General features: G+C 48.2%; 1 pseudogene; it reads right to left on the bottom strand.

The window, feature by feature from the left end:
- Window positions 1-2,354: 2,354 nt before the first annotated feature.
- LOC149328256 (uncharacterized) lies at window positions 2,355-7,549 on the bottom strand (annotated as a pseudogene).
- Between the last annotated feature and the right edge of the window lie 3,005 nt (window positions 7,550-10,554).

The following is a 10,554-nucleotide window of genomic DNA, read 5'->3' on the forward strand; positions in this document are numbered from 1 at the left end:
CGTCGGCGTCGACCATGGACCAAAAATGAGGCTGTTTTCATTAATGCAAATGGTGTCGAGACGTATTTTCAGGTAAAGGGATTTAAAATCAAGCATTGGTGACATCAGAGGAAGCACATACAAATATAAGCAAGAAGCGCCGTACGTACGTGAAACATTGCTCAAGCAGGAGATAACAGCGTCGGCTCTTATTGCAGTTTTATCGTAGCGTGTCAACGAGTGAAAGTGCATTTTCTAAGCAAGAGTAGATAATATTTAACATATGGAGAGCCCACCTTGTGTCATGCCAAGCAAACGATCAGTACTGTTTGAGCACAGCTATTCAAACAACCTCAGCGCGGGGCTGCAGCAATTGTAATCGTCGGATTCCTGGCGGACTTAGCGCAGGCAGAATAAATGCTAAATGATGCACTATTATCTTGAAGCACTCATTTGGGGGGCGGCGACTATTCGTCTCTGCGGGAAGTGAAACATTCGAGTCGTGTTAACTTCTGCTCCCTTGTTGGTTCTGCAAACGGGTTCTACGAGCCGAAAGAAATGCATGTTCGACTTAAACACACGCACACACACGCAGCGGGGAGGCATTTGGCACTTTTCTCCGTTCCTTTCGTGCCGCAAGCTTACTCTAGTGCGACCTTGTGATAATGTGGGGTTAATTATCGAGCCGACGAATAGCGGGCAAGAACAGCCAGCGACAAACCGCCACGCTGTTCCCGGCGCACACCTGCGAAGGAATGCATGGCACGTGCCGTTTTTCGCACACCGGAGCAATTCACTGTTTCCAAATGTAATACAGGGACACATGTCCGTGGCGCGGAGCAACCCCCACGATATATCACATCACATGGGAATGCGAACGTAACAGAGCATTTCACAAGCTAAATGACCCGAATGCGGAACAATGGGAGGGCCTGCTGACCAGCAGCGAGCTCACGGCCCAAAGGGCACTGGTGCAGCACGCCTGCGAAGCAGCAAGACTCAGGGGTGCCCTGGAATAGGGGCGCCGACCTTGTGAGGAGGCCGAAGACATGAAGACATCGGCCCACCGCTAAAACCTGATTTTTGGAGCATTAAATGTTTTTCACTCACTCACTCCAAATGTAAATAATAAAGCAGGGGTGCACCAATTTTTGTTTGCTCAATAATAAGAAAATGTGCGCCTCGAGCAAGTCCACTTTCTCAAGGATCTCCAAGCTCGCGTACTAAGCTGAAGGCTTCCAAAAAGAAAACACGGTAAATGCATTTTATTTCGCTAAGCTAAAAGACAAAAAAACCTTTTCGGGCAGCCGCCGTCCACAGTGTGCGAGCACCTCAACGCAGCGAACAGCGCGCAGCAGACGACGCGGGAAGGTACGCCCTTTTGACGTCACCGATCAGAGGTTACCAGACCAGCAAGCAGCTCCAAGAGCAACGAAAAAAAAATCGTTTTAGATATACTTACCGCACAGAATCAACTGAAACTTCGGGAAATAGTAGTTTAACATTTCGGGAATAATATGCAATAAGCAGGGTATGCGAGAAAATAGGCTGTCATGGCCGCTTCGATATGTGCCCAGTCAATTTTTATACGCGCCCTTAAGAACGGGGACTATCCTCGGGCCACAGTGGAGTGGTAGGCCTCAGTTCCCACAATATTCCCAACTATGACGAAGTGAAGCCGCGAGGAAACAAATCGAAAAAGAAAAATGAAGCCTGCTTCCGACGCTAGGGCAAAGTCTACAGATGTCGCTGCGCCTTTCCTGTCCCGCTAGAGAGATACCGTGGCTTTTCTTTTTTTCTTTTTATAGCCGTCTGCAACAATGCCTAAATTTTTTGCTGATTTGTTCAGAGTTTCAGCCCTGCCATCGCCGCACTACTCATTGGTTATCTTGCGTTGACCCAAGATTTCGGTGACGTACATAAAACCTGTAAGAGGCAGGCATACAACTGATTGTGTTTAACATTTTAGAGTCGCCATTTTTCTTGGTTTTGGTTTTGTAGCACGCATAATAAAACCTCCGTTTGACCACATGAAGCAGATAAAGGTCTTGATTTCACAGGATAGTTACGAAACTTTTTATTCCAGCCGCGACTTTTACTCGATGGCACAAGTTTTAGCGGCCATTTCTGCTTCGATGTTACCTTAAGGGTAACGGAGTGGATTCCAAGAGAAGGCGAGCGTAGCAGGGGGCGGCAGAAAGTTAGGTGACCCGATGAGATTAAGAAGTTTGCAGGGATAGGGTCGCTGCAGCTGGCGAAGAACAGGGTTAATTGGAGAGACATGGGAGAGGCCTTTGCCCTGCACTGGGCGTAGTCAGGCTGATGATGATGATGTTGATGATGATGTCCACAATTCCTTCTCGTCCCGTGCTGGCCTAGTTGGTGGATGGAAGGCGGGGACGTTTCATCCGACGTTGGCGGGGGGGCTCCACGCGGATGTGCTCCTCGCGATCGCTGTTGTGCGCGAAAAGCTACTGGCAGAAGCCGCATATGAAGCGTCCGCCCGTCTTGTGAAACTGCTTGTGTGCAGCCGCAGTGGCTGCGCAAGCAAACTCTGCTCCGCACTTCACGCACAGAGCATCTCCCCGATGCGAGTCCCAGCGTGCAGAGTCATAGGTCGTTTGCTCTTCACGGCACCAGGCACAGACGACATGGCCCTCTTCTTCCAGACGCGGCGGCTTCGTTGCCCTGATGCCGGTACACACTGTGCGCAATGAATTTGCTGGGAAGGTGGAAGTTCTTCTCGCAATCCTCGCAGCGATGCATGGTAGCCTCCCCGTCGGGCCGAATGTGGGCGATTGTCCATTGCTGGATGGATATTTCATACCACTGCATGGAGACAAAACAGGTTGATTAGTCAGTGCGGTACAGTGTCGCGTTCTCTCGCGGCCTCTGAATCCTACCTGCTGTCGTTATTTGTTCGCCCGGTACTACTAGCTGCTCTATTACCCCGTTGGCTGTAAGAGTACCATTCCGTTTTCGACTGTCAGATGGCGCTATGACTGATTGTGGTATGTCTTGCGCAGAGATCATGTGACGCAGTGGTCAGGTCCTTCATTAACCTGTAGCCGTCACGCTGTTTGTTTCCGCACACAAGAGAGCAAACGGTGTCTGAAACAGGTAATGAATACACCACGGTTTAAGTTTTCTGCTTGATATTTTGTTCGTGTGTCGTGAATCCGGCTCCGAGGTTCCAGCGCTTAGACAGCTACCGATAAGCACCCATCGCCTTAAAAAGAAAAGTGGTACTCTTATGCGCACGCTCCCTTCCTGCTTAATCGCATTAAAACGCGTACTACCTCGACCGGGGTAACCACGGCGGCAAAGGCAAGCCTCCGGTTGGAGACCACATGACGAAGACAGCTCTTAAGGCTCGCCGCAATGGACCTCCCATAGGCGACCCGAGTGTCAGCTAGGTCCAATCTCGATGTTTGACCGCGGCATTCCTCGTTTAAGGAGCGGTTTCTCTTCACCGCATTGCTGTGCACGTGGCCCTGGGCCTTGTCCTCTTGCACTCATGAAGAGCAAGTGCAAGCCACTTGTGCGGCCGCCAGCAGATCGTAGGGACGCCACTCACGCTGCCTACGCGACATAGATGGCATCCTCCTCATCCTCAAGCTCAGCACGTGGATGAGGCGTGCCCACTGGAGAGAATGTGTGTGATTAGTGCCGGAGTGAGCTTTTCGGGGCACGCGTTCTTCTGGAGCCCCTGCCTCCATCCAGGCGTTTCAGGGAAGGAAGAGCCCATAAAACTCGGCATCGAGTGCTACCCAGAGGCTACCGTTTGCTCAGAAGCGACCTTTCTTTTTTTACTAGTACAGTATGGAAATAGTCTGCATAAAGTTTTCCGTGTTTTCTTCATAACGACGTCTCCGTCTTCCTCGTCCCTTGTCCGGCTCGACCACTCTACCTGAATCCCAAGAGCACACAGGGTCCACAAAACTTTCTGCGATGCAATTCTTATTATCATAGCATCGGTTACCGGTCCTCCTCCTCTTGACCAGCCGCTTTGAGGCCCTGAAGGACCTTCCTCGTTTTGGAGGGGATACGACACCAGCATGCATGACCTGTTCTCTTAAGTGCAGCAATGCATTCTGACCCTAATACGCCAGACTTTCGTCCACTTTAGCCCTACACTACATTTCAACAGCAATGTGTCCACTCTGTAGAGCTCACCAGGATAGCTATAACTACAGCGTATTTATTTTACAACACAAACAGTATGTGCATGGCTATGCTCCATGTAAACTTCACACACGGCCGCGTAAAAAGGAGGACGGGTTATTAATGTTGTCCATTCAAACTCGGAAAAAAGAAAGGTGCAGAAGAGGAAGAGGGAGTGGGAGGTGAAGATAGCCTCGATAGATTGCAGTAAGTTCTGTGGCCAACCGTTAGAAACGCATTTTAGCAGCAATCCAGCAATCGCTTCCAAGCGATCTGGAATTTCTCGCGTGCACACTTGTGTCATAATATCTTTCGCCACATCTTTCGCCCCGTCAATGACGTACTGCAGCTAAGTGAAGAACCCTTTGGTTTTAATTGAAATGTGCCGATATTTCACAAGTACAGTTTGCTGGGCTGGCTACCGTCACCTTGTTAACCACCGCTTAGCAAAAGCGTGAAACAACACTTAATCCCATTACCCAGTTCAGATGGGCACGCATAGCAGCCCGCTGTCTCTCTCTAAACGAAAGCACGAGCCGTTGCTTGGTCGTAGGCGTGAAGCTGAGTACGCAAAATAAGGACCCAACATGAAGAAGTGGCTCTACAGAAGCAAAAATTGTTAATAAATGCAGCCCATAATAAAGCTCAAAAGTAGACACGGTACAACTTAATGTAAAGAAACACAATGGAAGGTCAGGCTCCCAAAAGTATTGAAGAATAAGTGTAAGAATTAGACACTTCGGCGACTGAAGTGGTGCAAGGCGAAAGCCTGAGTACAGCATTCTGTCAGGAATGTGGTTGTAAATGATGATTCGAGTAGAGGCGGACGACTTCGACAGAGAAGGCTCCTGGGAGGATGACCCAAACCGCGGGAAGAAGCATTAGTGACAATAAAGTTTTCCCTTCCCTTCCTTCCTTCGAGTAAAGTGCCTGCAGCGAATGACACGTCCATTGGCTGTCTGCTTGAGTCACTGATGTGTGGTTAAGACGTTAAGCTTCGCCTGTAAGAGTGGAACGCGACAGCATCTTGCAACGCTGCCAGGGAGTCCACAGAACGCCATCGCTCATTTGGCTCTACGCCTTGCTCGGCGGTAAATTTGTTTTTGAGGAAAGGAAATTATCTCTCTCGCATATGTCGGTGGACACCTGAACCTCTCCGTAAGGGACGCCGTATTAGCTAGACGCGCCTTTGTTCATTCTAAACCATTGAGCTGGCAGGGCGGAGTGGCTAGCGTGGTCGTGTCTACTCCGGAGACCCTGGTTCATTTCCCCAACACGACCAATTTCGTACTCGGTTTTATTGATTTATGTGGTCTCACTAGAATGGTTAATTAGGCTAATTGATATTTAGATTATTCAATTCCATCCATGATATTCTGTCATTGACTTGTCAAATGTTGGAACTGTGTAGAATGTTCGACACAGTATATATGAAACGTGTAGAACTCTGACCGTATCTTTTTTTCAGCCAGCGTCCGTTCCGGCGGACGCGGTTGTTGCGACGCGCGTCTTTATTTTCTCTTTTACTCTGTCCTGTTATCTTTCAACTCTCTTCTGTCTGCACGTGGCAGCGGTGGTGGCTCGGCTTGAGCCAGTTGGCAGGCCCGTGCACTTTCCTTTTCATCCTTCTCTCAGTCGCAAGCGCAACCAACCTGAAAGGTATCTGTTTTTCTAGCCGGCGTCCTATTCGGCGGGCGCGGTTGTGACGCACTTGTCTTGTTTTCTGTTCTTTTTTCAGTGTCTCTGCACGTGGTAGCGGCGGCGGTGGCTCGGCTTGGGGAAGTCGGCAGGCACGTGCATTTTTCTCCTCCTCCTCCTCTCAGTCGCAACAACAACGTAAAACTATTAATGATTGTTAATAGGGGTGTGCGAATATCACATTTTTCGAATACGAATCGAATACGAATACTTCGTGCCGAATATCGAATCGAATATCGAATAATCAAGGACAGATGCATTTAACCGCTACAAAACATTATTTGAGCACCCAAAAACATCCCAGTTCAACTATCAGTGATGAAATGAACACAAAAGATGTGTGTGGCTGCACAAAAGTATCAAAGTCTCGAACATTATTCATAGAAGAGTGGAAATATCAGAGAAGATGGCTAGTACACAGCATTGATTAAGGCTAGCTTGGCTTAAGCACAAAAGCGCGTTGCTGGGATGAACATAAAAAGTTGTCGTGAAGGAAAACCGGCTGCTCCACACGGTCAGGCAGAAGTAGTTAGTTCCCTTGTGCCTGAAGCGACTTCTCCAGCCACAAAAATGCCCTCTCACTTGGCACTGAACTGGCACGTATTGAGAGGTATTTCGTGCAGAGCTCTGACTATACCAGCTTCTCAAACATAGCCACAAAGAAGCACACCAGCGTAGTCAGCTACTGCATGGCCCAACGTTACGCATTGCTCTGGGCACCGCTATATTGTTATGTCTCTTTTAATAGGACTTGCGGACCGAAATGAACGCCGGTGCTCGCAATAGAATATTCGGCTGGGTACGAATATTCGCGTCGGATCGAATATTCGAAACAACTCGAATACTTAGATTTCGAATCGAATATGAATACTAAAAGTATGCTGTTCGAATTATATTCGAAAATTTCGAATATTCGCACACCCCTAATTGTTAAGCATGACGCACACTTCGTGACAGTTAACGCGACCTTAATTAGTACACTAATTAATTAGTGTTAGTTAAGGTACACCCGCAGTGCACAGTCCCACATGCCACTTCTTAACTGCTACTAATTACCAATTACTCATTTAGTCATGCCCATATAAGGCATGCATCCGAAACGCGGACAGAGTTGCTAACAGGTCTTGGTTACGACAGTATGAGGAGTTAAAGGCGTTCGCCTTAAAATGCGCGCGCACTGACGTCAACACTTAGACCAATCTGAAACGCGGACAAATTTGCTGACAGATCTTGGTCACGACAGCATGAGCCTTTGAAGGCTTTCGCCTTAATGGCTCACGGCGGGGCGACCACCGGGGACTATCGCGTCCACAGCGATCGCCGATGGTTTTGGAAAGAGAGTCGGGGCTTACGTCTTCGCATGACAAATCGGAGTCGAAGGTGTCGTCTACCGACACACGCCTGGCTTGTGTCTCGGCCAGCGGAGGGGCCCTGGGGGACCTCGGTCCTGGAGTCATGGGGACCTGGGGGACTCGTATCCTCGTGGACCCGGGTCCTGCGGGACCTGGGGGTCGAATTGAGGTGGAGGGCTTCGACGGGTCCATGCTTTGGTCCTCGTGCGACGCTGGGACCTGCAGAACTAGTGATGACGGAACAACTGCCGGCGAGGAAACGGTCAGCCAGGCTGGCGGCGCAGTCGAACGGCGGCGCGTGAACGACACGAGCGAATGCCGTGACGTAACTCACGAGCGATGCAAAGGAGAAGGAAGCGCCATGTAGACGAAGAAAAAGTGGAAGGAGCAAGGAAAAATCTCTGCCTCTCCCGTAAACGAGAGTAGAGTAAGCATGAAATGTTTACTTTTGAGGAAAGGAAATGGCGCAGTAATTCTCTGCCATCTCGGTGGACACCCGAACCGCACCGTAAAGGAAGGGAGGAAGCCACCACCCGTTCGGCACGATGCCTTGCCCTTTGAACGCAGCGCTTCTCCCCCGGATCACGTACGACAACGAAGTGCAACATGCAATTTATGTGCTTTTTGCAGGCGTTATTAGAAATCGGAAATTATAATTCCGTGCGTTATCAAACGCACAGCGCGACTGATATCTTGATAAACATTGAGAAGGCACTGGCAGCAGTTATTTTTTGTGACTCGTTTGGAGACCAACCGTTGCTTGCATGCCGGTCGCCTAGGAGGGCTTAGAGAGTCTCGTTAAATCTCGTTAAGTCTCGTACGGTGCCCGGATGTTCTCGTTTCAGAGCCCGGATGACTCGATTTCAGTGCCCGGATGACTAGATTTCAGTGCCCGGATGACTAGATTTCAGTGCCCGGATGACTCGATTTCAGTGCCCGTATGACTCGATTTCAGTGCCCGGATGAGTGGATTTCAGTGCCCGGATGACTGGATTTCAGTGCCCGGATGATGGCTCTCGGTCTCGGCGTGACGTCACCACACTGCCGACAACGGGGGCTAAAAGCATTTCATGCTTAAAAATGTGCATATAGTGCCATTAATTGTTATCCAGACACTAAACGGCTTACAGACACTAAACGGCTGCCGTCTTAAGCTCTGCTCTTTCTCATGATCAATATTTCTCTGCGACGAAAGCTTTCCGAAACATGGAATATTTAGCCATTTTTCTATTTCAGTCACCGATCTCACAGTATTTGTTTAGCCTATTTCAATTACACGTCTCAGTTTCTTTCATTTATTTCCTATTTATTATTATTATTATCATTAATACCATTATTACCATTTTTTCCCTCATTTATTTACTTGTTTATCATTCGGAGTACCTACCAGTTGCCGCCTGTGCCTTGGCCAATCCCGCACAGTGGGTACGCGCCATTATTTGGAGGACAACAACAACAACAATAATTGTTGCTGTTGCAATTTAACGATCGTTGTCCGTTCCTGCTACGGTACACAGTTGGAATATTCGTTGCCGGTGATTCGAAAGCATTGCTAGTGCTTACAAATTTGCCGCCATCAGGCATTGTTGCTGGAACGAGAAATATGCAGCTTGTAGGCGTAACAGTTATTTTTGCTGTGTAATCTTTTCTAAATATTAACCAATTACTACTATTACTCTAAGCACTTAAAACTGTTCAAACATTTTTTTAAATGCAGCATTGAACTATATATTCTCTTCCTTGTCATGTTATTGGATTCATTTATTATACAAGGTGCAAGATTGCGATTTTTTTTAGTGAAAGTTTTGCACCTTTAAAAGTAGTTTGTCAATTTGTTGGCGTATGTAGATATAATGTTTATCACACCTCTCCTGCATACATTTATTCTTTATCCTTTATTCATTTTATACCCCGCTTAGCCCGAAGGCGCTAAAGTAAAGTAAGGAAAATGAATGATTTGCAGTGTCCTGCCACGTTTAATGTCATGTATCCATTGGTTTTGGACTCGAATTAATGCATTGGACCTTTGCTTGTTTGTGTTTATGTGTAATTGTTGATCGGCTGTTTGGGTCACGTGCTTGTTTTCCATAAATGCTTGTACCCGTTCCATAAATTCCGTCTTTTGTCCCAGCGTACGTTGAGCCTTGTGCTCATGCGGCCGCCTCGGCTGGTACTACAGGACTCTACTGTGCTGAAAATTGCAAATTTAAATTATCCCCACTAAGCGGACTGAGCTACCCGTTGTTCCCTCACCAGCATGATCATCATCGCCCTCAGCCTAACTATGCCCCACTGCAAGACAAAGTCCTCTCCTATATACATCCGAATAACCCTGTGCTGAGCCAGCTGCGGCCACCTTTTCCTAAAGATGGCGCTAGTTGCTGAATGTCCAGGAAAGGTGCACATGTATTTTTTTCTTATTTCCAAGTCCGTCTAGATTTCTGTTTTCTTTCAAAGTGGCCTATGCGCATCTTTGGAGACAACTTCGTCGGCCATTGAACAGCAGCGCATCTGTTGGTGCTATATTTTTCTTGATGGAACTCCTCCTTGCAGTTTTGTTTCTCGCTCTTTAACGGAGAGTGGGCCTCGTGCGTCTTGTGCATCAGGTACTAAGGTTAGCATGAACAATCAGTGGTGTGTAGGCTCTACGGCACGGCTGTTTGTATACGCCTAAAAGCTTCATATTTCTTGTAGAGGGTGCTTGATCAGCCCTATGAATAGAGACGTTGGCGACAATAAAGGGTATTTGGCTTCCGGTCTTGAGAGCGTTAATTGCTGCGGCTCCGTCCGCTAACATGGGTCCAGGCTAGGCCTAGTAGCAGGCCCAACTCTGCAACCTTGCCCCTCGGCAAACTCTACATGGTGTCAGAAGTCTTTGGATTCTGATTTTTCTTTTTTTTTGAAATCCATAAACCATCTCAGACCATCTCAAGACCAAGACTGTCTGCAGCACCATGGACACGTTGTCTTCGACTGAGACGCAACCTCGATTCGCGGGTTTGTCTGGCCTAGAGCCGCCACCAGCGGTCGACTTCGATGACCCGGCCTCCTGGTCATCGTGGGCGAAGCAATTTCAAGATTTTGCTGTCGCCACGGGTGCATCTTCAGCAACGGATGAAGCAAGGATTCGCACACTTCTTTATTGCATAGGTGTTCAAGTGCGCCGCATCCTCTCTTCTCTTGGGCTCACCGAGTTGGAAAGCGTGTCGTATGCCAAGTTAAGCAACGCTTCACGGCTAACTTCATTCATCCAGTGAACGAAATTCAAGAAAGTTTTCCCTTCCATAAGCGTGTACAACAACCATCCGAGCGTGGACGCGTTCTATTCCGCCCTGCGCTCGATGGTAAAAAAATGTAACTA

The sequence above is a fragment of the Amblyomma mixtum genome, chromosome 9 (genome assembly GCF_055824585.1).
Source record: "Amblyomma mixtum isolate Tamu chromosome 9, ASM5582458v1, whole genome shotgun sequence".
In the NCBI taxonomy this organism is placed as follows: Eukaryota; Metazoa; Arthropoda; class Arachnida; order Ixodida; family Ixodidae; genus Amblyomma; species Amblyomma mixtum.